The sequence below is a fragment of the Poromitra crassiceps genome (genome assembly GCF_964638095.1).
Source record: "Poromitra crassiceps genome assembly, chromosome: 4".
Taxonomy (NCBI): Eukaryota; Metazoa; Chordata; class Actinopteri; order Beryciformes; family Melamphaidae; genus Poromitra; species Poromitra crassiceps.
This window is the reverse complement of record NC_139626.1, coordinates 62,700,511-62,718,010: the sequence shown is the minus strand read 5'-3', so window position 1 is coordinate 62,718,010 and position 17,500 is coordinate 62,700,511. Positions and strand designations below refer to the sequence as shown.

General features: G+C 44.2%; 1 protein-coding gene across 1 annotated transcript in view; it reads right to left on the bottom strand.

Annotated features, from left to right (window-relative positions):
- The window catches only part of LOC310774660 (protein NLRC3-like), a 48,518-nt gene that overhangs the window by 4,622 nt on the left and 26,396 nt on the right, over positions 1 to 17,500 (bottom strand). The gene's annotated exons all lie outside the window — the stretch shown is intronic.

Genomic DNA, 17,500 nt, shown 5'->3' with positions numbered 1-17,500 from the left:
GACATGCAGAGAGAACTCTCTCTCTCTCTCTCTCTCTCTCTCTCTCTCTGTGTCAAAGGCCGGGCTCGTCCCCGCTCGTGCACGAGCCGAGGGAAATCTCCTCTTTATCACAGGGTGATCAAGAGTTTTCAGGTTCAGGAAGTGAAACAGTGCAGCGGGGCCATAGCACTGCGTGTGCTGTATGTGGTGAAATGCAGCTCTCTCTCTCTCTCTCTCTCTCTCTCAAAGGCCCCCGCTCATGCACGAGCCGAGGGAAATCTCCTTTGTCACCGAGAAGAGCCTGGTGACGCGAGGTTAGAAATGTCCGAAACGAAAATCAAAATTGTAAATAAGAGTTATTTTTGATAAACTGAGCACACAGGGGTGATTTAAATACTTACTTTGACCGAGTCAATTTTTTTCTCAACGTCCAAAATTGTCATATTAACCCTTAACGGGGGTATAGAGCTCAAACTGCTCTCCTGATAACACTGATGAAACTATGGCGCATTGATATGAACGGTGAACAGACCATTTAGCTAGGTGTCCATTATCACTGTACAATATCACTTTTTAATGGACACCTTGCAGCCAATCAGAATCGAGTATTCACCCAGACCATGGTATAAGTAACGTTATAATATAGACTACAATATTATATAATATAGAGTAATCCAGCGCCGCGGCTCTGTGCTCTGTGCAGGCGTTTAGCGGAGGAATACGGCAGTTGTACGGTTGAGAGGAAATAGTGCCGAATGAGACGGCTGTTTGACGGAAAAGTAAAGCGCTGAAAATGGTCAAAATAGAGCGTGCATGTACACTGATATTGATTTGTTTAGGTGGGCGTTGTTTTAGGTGGCTAAATTATGTTTTAGTTCTTGGCCCCCTGAACTAGAGAGACAGAGCTGTGGAGGCTGTTGCTTCAGAGTGCTGGGTCTTGATAAACGGTGCCACCGTGTCAATCTGGGACTTTAATACACACGGATTTAACAGCATGCAAATGCCTCGGTAGGCGGGAGGACTGGAGGTAACTTCTCTCTGCTGAGTCTGCTCTAATCACCAGCTGATTTGTGTGATTCAAAGACGCAAGGGGTGTGTTGACAGTCTGGTGTGGTGTGTGGCTGTGTGGAGGTGAGTAAAGAAACACTGACGAAAGCAAAGCGTGTGCTTTGCAACACAATGATATAAACGTTAGAGCACAATATGAAAGTTAAACGATAGACATTGAAGACATGAAAATGGGCTGCCTCATGTTTCTCACGTGCAGCATGATCGGCTATGCGATCGGCAACATTAAAGGAATATCGGAAACAGCAGATCACATATTTGAGGTCCAAATCGGCCGATACAGATTGCGTGCCGATCGATCGGTGCACCCCTAGTCTACACCATACTATACTATACTATACTATACTATAGTATAGTATAGTATAGGCCAGGGCCGGACTGGGATAAGAATTTGGTCCTGGCAGTGGGTCTAGACCGGCCCACCACCAACGTAATATACAGCCCTGAACCCTGAACCCTGAACCCACTTGCATGAGAACCCCGGTAGCTGTTAAACCCAGGCGAATTCTTTCCGGGTGTCACTCAAAGTATAAAATGACTCTTTTAATTATCAACACATTTTTTATGGGGCATTTTTTCTTCAGAAGCCACTAAGAGCCGTATACGGGTGTATTTTCTTCTTGTAATACAATCCATGGGTGGGAGGGGTGGGAGACGTCATGGAACACGTCATGGCACACATGCGCACTTCGCCTTGGGCTGCATGGTCAGGAAGTAAAACCAGGAAGAAAAAGCCCCAATGATGGCTTCATGCGCCAGTGAGCAGCCTCCGTCCGAATGCATGGGTGGGCGTGGCTCGTCCCCTATCCAGTTCTTTTAATACATCCATGACTCACACCAGCACACACAGACATGAGCATGGCACCCCAGCCAAAACACATTCACACCAGCACACACAGACATGAGCATGGCACCCCAGCCAAAACACATTCACACCAGCACACACAGACATGAGCATGGCACCCCAGCCAAAACACATTCACACCAGCACTAGGGCTGTCACGATTCCTCGAGTACCTCGAATAACTCGAATAATTAAAATGATCGAGGCCAAAATGATTCGCCTCGACACGGCATTTAGAGAGTAGAGACTGTGTGTTTCTCACGGACGCATACTGGTGTGGCACAGCGCTCTTCCGGTGTAAACACGTGAGAACACATGATCGCAGACAGACCAGAGAGCAGCTATACCGAGTGGACCCCGCAAAATGGAACGAGGCGGCGGAGAAAGCAGACAGGAGGAGCCGGGAAGGGAAGAACCAGGGCCGACAAAGCGACCGAAACTGTCTAAGTGTGGGACCATTTCACGCTGAAAAAGGACACAAACTCAGTGGTGTGCAAGACGATACTTGCATATCACAACAGTACGTCATCAATGCTTCAGCACCTGAACCGGAAACATCCAGTCTACGCATCCACCAGCGCATCTACGTCGAGCGGAGCAAGGTAACGTAACGTTAACTATACACAACGCTAATGTAAATGTATGCTAATGATTGCTACTTGATATTAAGACTAGTAGTAGTTGTGCTGCTGGCTTGCCACGTTGCCAATATGACTATTAGTAGCTGCATTTTTGTGATGTGGCTTGCCGTTTTCTGTGAGAAATACAAAGCTCAACCTAACGTTAACCTAACGTTAGCGGCTAATTTAACAGCGTTGTGTGTGTGTGTGTGTGTGTGTGTGTGTGTGTGTGTGTGTGTGTGTGTGTGTGTGTGTGTGATCACACTAGCCTGTTGGTGTGTGAGAGAGAGTGAGTGTGTGTGAGAGAGAAAGAGTGTGTGTGTGGAGAATGTACATTTACACACCCTAGACCGGTCGACTCTTCTCATGATGATTGCAAACAACTATTTAATTGGTGCATTTTAGGCTCCAATTATTACACCACCTGACCTGTTATCTTGCTATTCTGATATTTGTGTCAATAATAGGCAACAGGTCTAGGGTGTGTAAATGCGCATTCTCCAGTTTGGTTATGAACTTACCTAATAAATATCAATATTAATTATTATTTCACCTCTTTTTCAGCGGATCACAGCGTACTGGATGGACAGCTTTGTAAGGACGGGTGAAAAAGATGAATGGTGCCACTGCCAGTTCTATGCAATTTAAAAATAAAAATGTTGTTTTTTCTAAGAAAGAAACGAATGTAGTTGTTTATTTGAAGAGATTTATCTTATTTTTTGGTGTATATTTACGATAAGCCTTTGAAAACACAAAAAAGGGTTCTTATCCGATTACTCGATTAATCGATGGATTATTCGGTAGAATACTCGATTACTAAAAGAATCGATAGTTGCAGCACTAACCAGCACACACAGACATGAGCATGGCAGCCCAGCCAAAACACATTCACACCAGCACACACAGACATGAGCAGCATGGCAGCCCAGCCAAAACACATTCACACCAGCACACACAGACATGAGCATGGCACCCAGCCAAAACACATTCACACCAGCACACACAGACATGAGCATGGCAGCCCAGCCAAAACACATTCACACCAGCACACACAGACATGAGCATGGCACCCACCCAAAACACATTCACACCAGCACACACAGACATGAGCATGGCACCCCAGCCAAAACACATTCACACCAGCACACACACAGACATGAGCATGGCACCCCAGCCAAAACACATTCACACCAGCACACGCAGACATGAGCATGGCACCCAGCCAAACACATTCACACCAGCACACACACAGACATGAGCATGGCAGCCCAGCCAAAACACATTCACACCAGCACACACAGACATGAGCATGGCAGCCCAGCCAAAACACATTCACACCAGCACACACAGACATGAGCATGGCACCCACCCAAAACACATTCACACCAGCACACACAGACATGAGCATGGCACCCCAGCCAAAACACATTCACACCAGCACACACAGACATGAGCATGGCAGCCCAGCCAAAACACATTCACACCAGCACACACAGACATGAGCATGGCACCCACCCAAAACACATTCACACCAGCACACACAGACATGAGCATGGCACCCAGCCAAAACACATTCACACCAGCACACACAGACATGAGCATGGCACCCAGCCAAACACATTCATGTGGGGCGGCTTTAGCTCAGGAGGTAGAGTGGGTCGGCCAATGACGCAAGGGTTGGCGGTTCGATCCCCGCTCCTTCCCGGCTGCTGTCGCTGTGTCCTTGGGCAAGACACTTAACCCTTCTTGCTCCCGATGGTGTGTAGGCACCCTGCGTGGCAGCCTGCCGCCATCGGTGTATGAATGGGTGAATGTAGACAATCTACTGATTGTAAAGCGCTTTGGATAAAAGCGCTATATAAATGCAGACCATTTACCATTTACCAGACCATTTACATTCACACCAGCACACACACAGACATGAGCATGACACCCCAGCCAAAACACATTCACACCAGCACACACAGACATGAGCATGGCACCCAGCCAAAACACATTCACACCAGCACACACACAGACATGAGCATGGCACCCAGCCAAAACACATTCACACCAGCACACGCAGACATGAGCATGGCACCCCAGCCAAAACACATTCACACCAGCACACACACAGACATGAGCATGACACCCAGCCAAAACACATTCACACCAGCACACACACAGACATGAGCATGACACCCAGCCAAAACACATTCACACCAGCACACACAGACATGATCATGGCACCCAGCCAAAACACATTCACACCAGCACACACACAGACATGAGCATGGCACCCCAGCCAAAACACATTCACACCAGCACACACACAGACATGAGCATGGCACCCAGCCAAAACACATTCACACCAGCACACACAGACATGAGCATGGCACCCCAGCCAAAACACATTCACACCAGCACACACACAGACATGAGCATGACACCCAGCCAAAACACATTCACACCAGCACTAGAGCTGCAACTATCGATTCTTTTAGTAATCGAGTATTCTACCGAATAATCCATCGATTAATCGAGTAATCGGATAAGAACCCTTTTTTGTGTTTTCAAAGGCTTATCGTAAATATACACCAAAAAATAAGATAAATCTCTTCAAATAAACAACTACATTAGTTTCTTTCTTAGAAAAAACAACATTTTGATTTTTAAATTGCATAGAACTGGCAGTGGCACCATTCATCTTTTCAACCTGACGTTTGAGTTCTTCCAGTGTACAGCAACCGTTAAATAATATGAATGAATGGCTTACTAGCTAGTTTACATCCTTCATTTACCTTACAGCTGCATGACACACACACTCTTTCTCTCTCACACACACACTCACTCTCTCTTTCTCTCTCACACACCAACAGGCTAGTGTGATCACACACACACACACACACACACACACACACACACACACACACACACACACACACACACACAAAATGCTGTTAAATTAGCCGCTAACGTTAATGTTAGGTTGAGCTTTGTATTTCTCACAGAAAACGGTCCAAACTTCTCAGAGAGAGCGGTCGGTATTCACTAAAGCCTTCATATCTCAGGCTCTGTAGTACATAGAAACATAAAATAAAAAGCATTTGAGAGCTTAACCCTTTGGCTTTTCGTATTATATTTGCTCTAATGTTCATTAAAAAAAATCTTAAAAATCTTTAACCCCAAAAAATAAAAATAAAAAGATTCTAATGCATTTTAAGACATGTTAATAAAGATTACGGCAAATGTAACCCTTCCAAATAAAAAGCCACGGGTTTAAGCTGTCAAATGCTTTTTATTTCATGTTGATAGCTACTATACAGGCTGAGGAAATACGTTATGTTGAACCCTTGACAATTACTGCAGCTAACGTTAACGTTAGCGATCTCTGTTTTGCAGTCGTTGTGAAGACAGTGAAAAGCCCCGTTATCTAACAACTACAACTGCAGTGAAACAACTTATCCAGCTAACGCTAGCTAATTAAATAACGTTATCTGATGTTGTAGTCGATGCCTCTCTCAACGTTACAGCTGAGGAGGTGCTGCTAACATTAGCTGCGGTGCGCTGCCTGCTTCATTCACCCTCAGCCTATCTAGTAATACGTTACAGTCTTCAGCATTTAGCTACTGTAAATATATCTTGTGTTTGACCATGCTTCCTCAAGTTTGAGGTGTTTCCCTGGCCAGCTTTGCAATTCACATCACAAATGTTGCAACCAGTGTTGTCTGAGTCTATCTTGGGAAAGTGTAGCCACATTTTCGGGTGGTCCCGTTTGTTGACGTTTCAGGTAGAGTGACGGACTGACGTAACGCGCTCTCACGTGTTGCCTTAAGGTTCCGTCGGAATTTCTATTTTACCCACTCTCTTTTATTACTCAGATGCGTGTCGAGGCGAATCATTTTGGCCTCGATCAATTTAATTATTCGAGTTATTCGAGGTACTCGAGGAATCGTGACAGCTCTAACCAGCACCCGACCCACCGACCCCGAGTCGGCAGAGTCGGCTGTGGTTGCAGTCCCTCAAGAGTCAACGCGCCCCACCCCCGCCCCCTCCCTCACATGCCCTCCAGCCCTCCCACATACTGCCATGCCCCACGCCCCCCCGACCCACCCCCGACCCAGCACTCCCGACCCCGAACCTGGCCCCCCCACACTCCCCTCCCTCACATCCCCCTCAACCTACCTGGGTTCGATCCACCCCCGACCCACCGACCCCGAGTCGGCAGAGTCGGCTGTGGTTGCAGTCCCTCAAGACGCGCCCCACCCCCGCCCGTCCAAGACCCCCCCCAATCCCCAAGCGTCGACCAGCCCGACGCCAGATCCCTCCATCCCGGCCTGTCCCCATAGAAACAAGGTCCCACAGCCTTATAAAGGAACTGCGCTAGGCCACACTAGAAGTGCAACTGGCTGCGATAAACCACTATTGGTCTATCGATCCAATGCTTCGATACCAGTCCTGATTTCATATAGACGTAATACTTTCCCCCCAACACGATCTGTTTCTAAATCAGACTTAATCTCCATTCCCCTTGTAAAGCAAACGATAGAAGTTCCAGGCTCTAAAAATATTAAAGCCGCACTCCTTAATGTTAGGTCGCTGTCAAATAAATCTCTCCTCATCAGTGATCTGATTACCAGTCATAATCTGGATCTAATGTTCCTCACCGAAACCTGGCTCGATATGAACAACAGAGTGGCTGTTCTGTCCGAATCAGCTCCGCCTAATTATAGCTTCATTGACACTCCCAGAGCTGATAAGAGGGGGGGGGGGAGTAGCGATTGTCTTTTCTGATATGTTTCAATGTAAGCAGGTAACATTTGGAGACTTCCCATCGTTTGAATACGTTGCTGCTATTCTGAAATGCTCAACCACTGTGTTACTGCTGAATATCTATAGACCACCAAAATACTCAGCCAGCTTTCTCGTTGAATTTGCTGATCTACTCTCCTTAATTTTCATGGAACATGATTGTATATCTATTGCTGGGGATTTCAATATTCATATTGATAACCTGACGGATAATTTTGCCAAAGAACTGAATATCTTACTTGATACTTTTGATCTGTCTCAACATGTTTCAGGGCCTACTCACAACCGAGGCCATACCTTGGATTTAGTTATTACTAGGGGCTTCAAGTCCTCTTCTGTGTCGACTATTGATGTTGCGTTGTCTGACCATCTTTGCATCTTTTTCGAAATGGAAATCTCCCCTGAGATCATTAATAGGTCACAAACCGTTAAAAGACGAGATATTAATGCAGGCACCAGCGCGCTGTTTATGGAGAGATTTTCTTTATCTCCTCCCACATCAGCTTCTGTCAATGAGATTCTTGATAACTTCAATTCAACAATTCTGAATACTATTGATAGTGTGGCGCCTGTTAGGTTAAAATTGCTGTCTGGCAAAATTAAAGCACCCTGGCGAAATTCTGCATCCGTTAGATGCAAAAAGAAAGATTGCAGGAAAGCTGAGCGTAAATGGCGGAAAACTAATCTTCACATTCACTATGATATTTACAAAGAAAGTCTTCACTCCTACAACCTCGAACTGAAAAGGTCGAGACAATCGTTCTTTTCCGAGATAATTAACAAAAATGTGAACAATGCACGCACTCTATTTGCCACAGTTGATAGACTGATCCGCCTCTCTGTGTAGCACCTGAATTCCTCTCTACTGTCAAATGTAATGAGTTTGCTGCCTTTTTTACGGATAAAATTATTAATATCAGGCAGGCTATTAGTGGCTCCACTCCAAGAAATGCTGTGACATCATCCTACACGCAGATCCCTAGTTTGATAAATTTGTCCCAGTTCAGCGTTATCGACCACGACATCTTAGAGGAAACTGTGCAAGGCCTTAAATCATCTTCGTGCTGTCTCGATACCCTTCCAACAAGCTTTTTTTAAAGCGTTTATAACTGTCTGTCGTCGGACCTATTGCAAATAGTTAATAGATCCCTTGTGACCGGCACTTTTCCTGAGTCCCTGAAAACTGCAGTTATTAAACCCCTACTAAAAAAGCGTAGCCTTGATGCATCAGTAATCAGTAACTACAGACCAATATCTAATCTCCCCTTTATAGCCAAAATAATTGAAAAGGTTGTTTACCTACAACTCAACAGATTCCTAACCTCAAATGATCTCCTAGATAAACTCCAATCAGGCTTTCGCCCCCATCACAGCACTGAAACCACGCTTACTAAAGTCATAAATGACATCAGAATGAACACAGACTCAGGCAAAAATTCGATTCTAGTGCTACTGGATCTTAGCGCTGCATTTGACACTATTGACCACTCAATTTTATTGGACAGACTGGAAAACTGGGTTGGGCTATCGGGTACGGTCCTCCAGTGGTTCAAGTCCTATCTTCAAGACAGGAAGTACTTCGTCTCCATTGGCAATTACACATCTGACCTAACTAGGATGACTTGTGGGGTGCCTCAAGGATCCATTATGGGGCCCGTTCTCTTCAACCTTTATATGCTCCCTCTAGGCCTAATTATGCAAAAAAACAAAGTAGCCTATCATAACTATGCAGACGACACTCAGCTGTATATAACTCTTTCCTCAGCTGACTATGCCCCCATAGAATCATTGTGCCAGTGCATTGATCAAATAAATAACTGGATGTGCCAGAATTTCCTACAGCTAAACAAAGACAAAACTGAGGTGATCGTGTTTGGCCCCAAAGAACAAAGGCTTAAAATCACTGTACGCCTTGAGTCTCTATCCCTGAAGCCTAAGGATCAAGTCAAAAATCTTGGAGTTATTATTGATTCCGATCTCAATTTTAACTCCCACATTAAGTCAATTAGAAAATCTGCTTTTTATCATCTTAAAAATATAGCAAGAATTAGGGGATACATGTCCAGACAGGATCTAGAAAAACTAATTCACGCCTTCATTTATAGTAGGTTAGACTACTGCAATAGCCTTTTTTCTGGTCTCTCCAAAAAAGAACTTAGGCAACTTCAACTTATTCAGAATGCTGCTGCTAGAGTTCTAACGAAGACTAAGAAAGCTGATCATATCACTCCAGTTCTTAAGTCCTTACACTGGTTGCCAGTGTGTCAGAGAATAGATTTTAAAATACTGTTATTAGTCTATAAATCACTTAACGGCCTAGGCCCAAAATACATAGTTGAATTGCTCCCACGCTACGAACCGTCTAGAACTCTTAGGTCAACAGGGTCCAGCTTATTAACTATCCCTAGGATCAAATCAAATCACGGGAAGGCTGCATTTACCCACTATGCTTCTGCTAGCTGGAACAAATTGCCTGAAGACCTCAGATCTGCCCCAACCTTACTTACTTTTAAAAATAGACTAAAGACTTTTATGTTTACCGTCGCTTTTAACTGCTGACAGCTACTATGCAAACCCAATGAGTCCTCTATAAGTTTGAGCTCTTTCTGCAACTGCTGCGCCTGTTGCTTATTGCACTTTTTATACTCATTTTTTTTTAAGTTTTGTTGTGATGCTTTTAAATCTTTTATTTTCCTGTCAACCATTTTATGTGCTTAATGAATGCACTTTTTATACTCGTTTTTTTTGTGATGCTTTTAAATGTCCATTTTACTCTCTTCTTTTCTTTTCTTTTCTTTTCTTTTCCTGTCAACCATTTTATGTGAAGCACTTTGAATTGCCTCTGTGTATGAAATGTGCTATACAAATAAACTTGACTTGAACTTGACTGACACACACAGACATGATCATGGCACCCGTGACCCCACCCAAAACACATTCACACCAGCACACACACAGACATGAGCATGGCACCCCAGCCAAAACACATTCACACCAGCACACACACAGACATGAGCATGACACCCAGCCAAAACACATTCACACCAGCACACACACAGACATGAGCATGGCACCCAGCCAAAACACATTCACACCAGCACACACACAGACATGAGCATGACACCCAGCCAAAACACATTCACACCAGCACACACAGAGACATGAGCATGACACCCCAGCCAAAACACATTCACACCAGCACACACAGACATGAGCATGGCACCCCAGCCAAAACACATTCACACCAGCACACACACAGACATGAGCATGGCACCCAGCCAAAACACATTCACACCAGCACACACAGACATGAGCAGCATGGCACCCAGCCAAAACACATTCACACCAGCACACACACAGACATGAGCATGGCACCCAGCCAAAACACATTCACACCAGCACACACAGACATGAGCATGGCACCCCAGCCAAAACACATTCACACCAGCACACGCAGACATGAGCATGACACCCAGCCAAAACACATTCACACCAGCACACGCAGACATGAGCATGGCACCCCAGCCAAAACACATTCACACCAGCACACACAGACATGAGCATGACACCCCAGCCAAAACACACAGCACATTAAGCAACACAGTCTTAACAAAGCCATGTACAGTATATATCAAATATCAATCGCATGTCCTACCAGATCAGAAGCAGACAGTCACATCAGTGCACTGTTCTCAATGATGCAGTCCGTGTCCAACGAAAAATAAAGTCTCTCCTTTGTGATGCCATCAACATAAAGGCTTTATAAATATAAAGGTGTGTGAGACTAACGTTAAGACGTTTGTTTTATGTCCATTTTACTTGTAGATATTGATGTGCATCTAGCAAGGAAACTGTTTGAACTTCCACGTTGTTTGACATGGAGCAGGCCACTTTGAGCAGAGCAGAGGGGAGGTCAGTGGCGTGCCGTCCATTAGGCGAACTAGGCAAATGGGTATACCATACTATACTATGCTATATATCCTATAATTCACTGAGCAAGATGAATAAGCTTACTTTTGCTCAAAGCTATTTTTAGCCGTCTCCTTTCAAAACATTCCACATGGCCACATAGAGAAAGTTATTTAACACGTTCACTGCCATTGACGAGATATCTCGGCTTACAAAATCCAACGGTTGACTGCCAATGACGAGATATCTCGGCTTAAAAAAAAAAAAAAAAATTGACGGTGGGACGTGGATCAACGCCCCCCACGTCTCCTATAAAATTATTGGAGCCACCGAACGTGTACAACCCATTCCACCGACCCACTAAGTGGCGACAGTGCTCTCCAAACTAGAAAAAGCAGAGCCAAAACTGCAGGGGAACGCGCGATGAAACCATTCTCATACTGTAGAATGGATTGGCGAAAACGCTTTCGCTTTCGCGCTGATTGCTGGCGGTGAGGGATTGCAAATTTGCATAATAGATTACGGGTGGAACACACTTTGAAACACGCAGCATAAATAAGACCAGAATCGCAAAAGCTTCATCAAAGCTCTCAACCGAAACCGCAAGAAACGAGCGAGCCCATCCAGACTTGCCCAGCGGCCGCCAGCAGACAGGAGCAGCAGCAGCAGCAACAGAAACGAGCTTGTGACACGCCCGCTGCAGCCAAGAAGACACACACGGAGGGAGGAGTTTGAAGGAGAGGGGTGTTTCCTGCTGTTATGGAGGAAATTACTGTTCAAAACTATTGTTTAGATGTCTGACGTCTTACTGATGCCAAAAATGAATGGTTAAAGTGACTGTTCTATCGAATTTCACAAAAAGCTATTTATCTCAGCTTAAATTTTCAGACGCTGAAACCATGCTGTATTCAAGTGCTAATGCCTACATAACTACTAACTCTACAAACTAACTCTTTTAGACAGAGAAAGCACACATTCTATTAGTTCTTTTTAGATATTTTGTGTTCACAAAATCTTAGCAGAAAAGAATCCTCAGGTCTTGAAAGATGAGCCAGAATCCTCAAAAAAACCCTCTGGCAGAAGCTACCTACAGTAAAAAAAAAAACGGCTGGCAGTGAATGTGTTAACTTGAAATATTTTGGAAATAAACATTTTACAGTGTCAAAATGGAGAATTAGCAGCTTAAAGTGTTACTAGATGCATGAATGTAGTGAATTAAACTTTGAAACACTTCTCAGCAACAGAAATAAACCTTCTTTACAACAGATGTCAGGTGTGCAGGAACAAAACATTGAAACTACAGCTGTATAATATAAATACACACGTTACTATTGTGCTCTGCTCAAAACATGTCAATCGCCATTTGTTACAGTGGACCACCAAGCGTGTCTCAACATGTGAAGTCTCGCGGAGATTTCCCTTCTTTTAAACCGGATGCAGAAACAAACAGATAAACTAACAAAGTCATCACACTCGCGCTACTTAAAGTTAAGCTTTTTTAGGAGGTTGTTATTCTCATGATTTTCACAGTACTGACCTGTAAACACAGAGGAATGACGGAAGAGTGAAGAGTGAAGAGTGAAGACACGAGAGAGCGAGTGTGCGTGAGCGCGCGGCGCGGGAGAGAGAGAGAGAGAGAGAGAGAGAGAGAGAGAGAGAGAGAGAGAGAGAGAGAGAGAGAGAGAGAGAGAGAGAGAGAGAGAGAGAGAGAGAGAGAGAGAGAGAGAGAGAGAGAGAGAGAGAGAGAGAGAGTGTGTGTGTGTGTGTGTGTGTGTGTGTGTGTGTGTGTGTGTGTGTGTGTGTGTGTGTGTGTGTGTGTGTGTGAGTGTGAGTGTGAGCGCGTGCACGCGATAGAGAGAGAGTTTGTGAGTGAGTGAGTGAGTGAGTGAGTGAGTGAGTGAGCGTGTGTGTGTGTGTGTGTGTGTGTGTGTGTGTGTGTGTGTGTGTGTGTGTGTGTGTGTGTGTGTGTGTGTGTGTGTGTGTGTGTGTGTGTGTGTGTGTGTGTGTGTGTGTGAGCGCGTGAAAGAGAGGGGGTGTGTGTGCGTGCGACAGTGGGCAACCTGAAGTCCAGAAGTGTTGAAAGCTCTAGTTCCTCGTATGGCCACTTGGGGCTGGGTACAGTAGACATTCACCCCTTGTTAACTAAAGTTTTTTTTAGGGCTGACCCAAATGCGATGCCATTGGTAATCGATTTCCAAATCAGTATTCGAATGCTTTGTTTTTCTTCTTAAATTTATTTTTAAATAGTAATGCAACACATTATTCATTATGCATCAACATTAATTATTATTACTTAGGACATTGTGCCTCACAGCTCTCATCTAACATCCCAGCACTGAAACTGCAACGTTTGACAGGGCCGGATTAATAGTACCATGGGAATGCCTAATGCCTAATCATTTTCTAAAGCCCCCCCCCCCCCCCCCAACACACACACACCCTCCTGCAAGGAAGGGACACTAGATGTGGCGCTACAAAAACAATTGACATTTTTGGGACATTTGGATGGTTTTTTTTTGCCATATTTAAAAGGAATATCTCATTTTAAATGAACATTCAAAGTCATGTGTAAGATGTCACAACAAGCACTTTTATTCAAACAAAATAAAGTGCAAAGACTGGGTAAAACAGGCAGCTGCATAAGACATGTAAATTAAAACTTAAATAGCCCAGATTAAATTGGTACAGGTTTTCCTCTTCTGCTTAACAAAATACACAGGTGTGCAATAACAATCAAATGTAAACAGAACAAAATTAACAACTGACCAAATAACTACAGTGGAATCCGCTTATTATAATAGTGATCACGCTTATAGTGATCAACCGCTTATAGTGATCAAAAAGCTTGGTCCCGAATCATTCTATACACATGCTGTTTAAATAATTCACTTATAGTGATCATTTTGGGCCTTGTCCCACCTGAGAACAATGAAAAAAAGGTTTAAAACTCCAGTAATTTTATATTTTTTTACTTACAAACTGCCAAAAATGAGCCAACGAGATACAGCAACCATACTCGGTGCATGTCTGTCCGTATATGGAGAGATCACAGCATCTCTGTCTGTGGAGAGATGGTGGCGTCTCTGTCTGTGGAGAGATGGTGGTGTCTCTGTCTATATGAGACCACTGTGTTTGAAACAGCTGGAGGCCTAACTTACTGTATGGATTTATAAAGTAAATAACATTCCTTTACTCATGTATAAAGAGAAAACATTGCATGGATGCATAACTGGGACGTATCCTCAGTGATGTACCCTGGGGTCATAGGATGTTTCGGGTCTCGCAACATCATACCCCCTCGCCCAGGTGACCCAGACGCGTCCCAAGCTGATCACTATAAGAAGAGTGCACTGTATCAATATTGTGACAATATTGTAGGGATGACTAGTGCTTTCACAAAATAGAAACAAATAGAGATTTTTATAAATAATAATCATCAGTAATGTGGAAATAATAACTAAGTGGGTAAAGGCAAATCATAGAACAGCTAGAACAGTCTGATAAGTTCAGAAAAAATGACATCACTTTACTGTAATGCAGCCTTTAAAACCAGGAATACTAGACACTTATCACCAGGCGCGCGGGAAGCCATCTCCCACAAGGGGGGCTGACGCATATACCCGGACTTGTGCGCCGCGCCGCGCACTTTGCGCGTGCACGTGCAAAGTGCGCTGCGCGGCGCAGCCTTGTGCGAGCATGCTGCGTGAAGTTGGCATGTGTATTGCACATTGTCTTAAAACTTGAATGGAATCAGTGGCGCCAACAACTGTGCCAGTGCGTGCCCATGCTTGCGCATGCCCGTCGCCCAACCCATCCCCCGATAAAGTGATAAAGCTGTAGTGACTAAACGCACCATAGGAGATTTAACAGCGACCTACACACACACACACACACACACACACACACACACACACACACACACACACACACACACACACACACACACTTCACACACACACACACACACACACACACACTTCACACACCACTTCAGTTCGACAGAATAGGAACAATCGACCGAAGCATGCTGTAAACAACCACACACTCATCTCACTGACCCACACAGACACATTGATTGAGAGATCAAAAGTTTTAACCAACTACTACACCTCACCTGCAACTGGAAGTCGTACTCGTCACGGTTGCACTGGTGGTGGTGGAAAACGCACTAGGTTTTGTGATAAAAAATCTCATTTTGTTTGGCTAGTTGTGTTGAGAATGTGTCAGTCTGTCACTCTCTCTGAGATAACACTCAAGTGCACAAGTGTGTTTACGTCACTACCAGGCCCGTAGCCAGGGTTTGAGGAATACCGAGGTCATTTTAGCGCGACGTGGGGGGACCAGGGGGGGCTGTGCACCCCCGGATAGAAAATTTTGTCCATTTTAAAGTAAAATGCTTCAATCTGGTGCACTTTGAGAGCAAAATGAAGAGGCTAGATCTATAAAGAACTACATACATCATGTTAGATTAATATCCTCTTTACTGTGCTGTTGCTTTAAAATGATACAAAAAATAAATGTCTCCCCATATGATATAATTTATATTCTGCATACAGGTCACATGGCAGAATACTGCTCAATTAAATACAATGGCCCATCTACACAAACATCACTTACAGGGGAGTTACTTACCCATTCACTTCAATAGAACTGTCCCCAAAGTCTAGCCCCAATCTAGCCTCAATGCAAAATCTCAATGTTGTGAGTTATCTCTCTTCTATAGCACACAGAGAGGAAGCAAATTGTTGCATTTCCGATCAACTGTCGCATTAAAACATCAATGACAGATTAATAGATCTGGGGACCAGGGCTATTTTTCAAAAAAAAAAAAAAAAAAAAAATGGTGCTCAATGGTAGCTACGGGCCTGGTCACTACGTCAGCAGGGTCATGTAGAGTGCACTGACTCATGCAGCCAATCAGATTAACGGTTATGTTTTGATCAACTCGATTTGTAACCCGGGGCCGCCAGCGGGCCTCGGGTGGGTGGAGTTTGCTATCAAATCAATGTTAAATGACTCGACCCCGCCCAGCCACAGCCTAGAGCCCAGAGCAGAGCACCCACGGGGAAATGAGGGGAGTGAGAGAGAGAGAGATAGATGCCTGTGGCACAGTCACTGAAGTTTCGCCAAATGAAAATGCAGGGCTGGTGGGGGCTGCGTCAGGAAGGTGCAGGGGCTGAGGCCGCCACCAGAGGGGGCTGCAGTCCCGGCAGCTCCCCACTTCCAGCGCAGTTGCTTATCACCATATCCAACATCTAAGACCATTTCTAGTCTCATATCACCAGAGAGGCAAAGTGACCGCCTACTTCCTGCTTCACCATAGATTTTCATCCGCCATTTATTTTCCCATAGACATTTCATGAAATGCTTATAAAAAGAGTTTTACTGCAGTGAACCCACAGCACAATGTGGACACCTAGTGGAACAGTTTAGTGTTAGAATATAATGCAACTTAATCCCCATCCCCAAACCGAGAACCTTGGGCAACCAACCGCCAAAGTCCACAGTCTAAAAACGGACCTGGTACCAGCTACTGTATGGCATACTAGCTTGTCGGCAATAATGTTCCAAAGTTAGGCACATTTTTGGCGAGTTTTTTTTTTGGTATGACTATTTTCATTGCCCCCCCCAAAATTTTCAATTGCCCACCCAGTAACCTCACCCTAGATACGGGCCTGATTCCCTTTATATATATATTGACCAGGACAGTTGTCAATGTTCATGCCCAACTCGCCCAGAACACAGAGAATAGCATTAGCAATAGACTCCCCGGTGTGACTGTTTATCATCAGGAATTTCAAGAAGCGTTCCTGTATAGATCCCTCTGGAGACACATAGCACATAATAAATGTGAGCTGGTCTGTGTGTGATACGTCTGGAGTGCAATCTACACTCATGGAAAAATACTTGGCTATTTTAATTAAATTTTCATTCCAATAATTCACTTAGAACTAAATTGATTCATTACTGCAGGTCAATAATTCACTTAGAACTAAATTGATTCATTACTGCAGCTCAATAATTCACTTAGGACTAAATTGATTCATTCATAAAGATCATGCTGGCTGTCTATGCGTAAAAGCACATTCTCTTCTAAATGCTTCTTATAACGATAACAACAAGTTTGGCTAAATTGTTAAATGGCTTTGTGAAACAGAAAATCCTGGACTTATGCCAAATTGTCAACAAACTTATCTGCTTAACTGAGTTAGCAGGAAAGTGAAACAGGACCATGTCGGGTTTTTTTTGTTTTGTTTTTTGACAGTTTGATAATTAATTTCCCAGCAGT